We start from the raw sequence: 2,048 nt of genomic DNA, 5'->3' as shown, positions 1-2,048 counted from the left end.
GAGATCCATCACTCTATCCATCGATATTATCGATAGATTTTTATGCTTTAATCGCGGTTATAATTGCATGTACAGGTGTTTCGTGCTTGATGATATGGCCACTATATTTGGCTTGTAAATATGGTTTTATGATTGATGACATTTTGGCATTTTTGGGCTTGATGGCTAATGCTGTAATGGTTTAGTGATGATATGTTTGGAATGGCCAAATTGGTATGCTTGTGTGTGGCATTGGCATGAAATGTTGTTTTGAATTTGTGAAACTTATGTTGTTTTGATGCCTTGATGATTAGTGTTTATAAGATTAAATTGATGTATGACTTGTAGCCAAGGTGATAATTATTGGCATGGTTGTAAAATAATCATTTATGGCCTGTATTGATATAGATTTTAAATCAAATATGTTTAGTTAAATTATGACCATTTGGATATTAATTTGTTATGATTGATATGTATCAATTGTGATATGTTTTGGCATGGAAAAAAATTGTTAATAAATGGTAATTGTGCATATTTGATGATTATGTTTGAGGTGCCTTTTGGCATATCAGTTGTATGGATAAATGACCTATTGAATTGGTCTTAATATGCATGCTTTGGTATGTTTGAAAGCTTGATTGTATGTGCAAATGTCCTGTAGGTGTGAGCTTGAAATGGTGAAAGGAATGGCTTGAAATTGGCATATTCCTTGTCCACACGGCCTAAGACACGGACATGTTTCCCAGCCAGGTGTGACCCACGGCCACGCAACACGGCTGTGTGTCCCCTATAGTTTTTAAAAGGTTACATTTCAAGAGTTACACGGCCTGGCACACGGTCGTGTGTCCCTACTTCGAATGCCCACACGGCTTGAAACATAGACGTGTGTCTAAATCGTGTGAGTCACACGGTCATATGACCACTTTAGTAAGAATTTTTCTATCTTCTTCCATGAAGTTCTAAATGTTTTCGATTTAGTCCTGAATCATTTCTAAAGTGTTTCTAAGGCCTCGAGGGCTCAAAAAAGGGACGTTCTATATGTGTTTGATTGGATTTTGCAATGATTATGAAATGTTGGAAATGAATGATTTGAGTTACATTTTTATGGTAATACTCTGTAACACTATTCTGGCGACAGATATAGGTTAAGAGAGTTACAAGTTTCGAGGAGCATCTTTATTCTCTAAAATTAACCTTCGTTCTGGTTACCATCAGCTCAAGGTTAAGGAGATCGATGTGTACAAAACTGCCTTCAATACTCGTTACAAACATTATGAGTTCCTGGTTATATTGTTTGGTTTGATGAATACCCCGACTCTATTTATGGATTTAATGAATCGGGTATTTCAATGGTATGTGGATCAGTTTGTAGTAGTTTTCGTTGATGACATACTAATTTATTCAAAGCTTGAGACTGAGCACGACAAGCATCTTCGTCTTATTCTGCAAATACTCTGTGAAAAACAATTGTATGCTAAGTTTAGCAAGTCTGAGTTTTGGTTGCAGGAGGTTTCCTTTCCAGGGCATGTTGTTGTTGGATCACCGGGACGCCCCGTGGCGCAGTGGAAAAAATATTTCAGAGATCCAAACTAGGAATCCATGCACGAGGAATGAATCAGGAGAGAAATTTTTGAAAATATACCTTTCAAAATAAATAAAAATACGAAGGAACAACTACTATTTTAATCCCCTTCACACGCTGCTGATCCAAAACTGTAACAGAGTTGTCCCGGCCTATACGTAGTCCACTCAGTTACGAATAAATGATCAAAAACTCTCTCTAAACATCTCAGAGAGTTTTCCAAAAAAGATGCAGCTGCTAGACCTCTGTTTCTTTTCTTTTTCATGGTTAATATATTGGTAACACACTTTCACCTTAGGGTTTTATGATTCTCTTTTATTTAATATTCATATTAAAATCAGAATCACCTCTTTTTGGTGCTAGAAAATAGATATATGAAAATATCATAATATAATATTCTTTTTAAAAGATATTAATTTCCATATATTTTATGTTTGACCAAATTATTATTATAACACTTTATTTAATAATTTTGGTAAACAATACA

Source organism: Gossypium raimondii, chromosome 11 (assembly GCF_025698545.1).
Source record: "Gossypium raimondii isolate GPD5lz chromosome 11, ASM2569854v1, whole genome shotgun sequence".
NCBI classification, from domain to species: Eukaryota; Viridiplantae; Streptophyta; class Magnoliopsida; order Malvales; family Malvaceae; genus Gossypium; species Gossypium raimondii.
The sequence above is the reverse complement of the archived record's forward strand: the minus strand, read 5'-3'. Positions refer to the sequence as shown.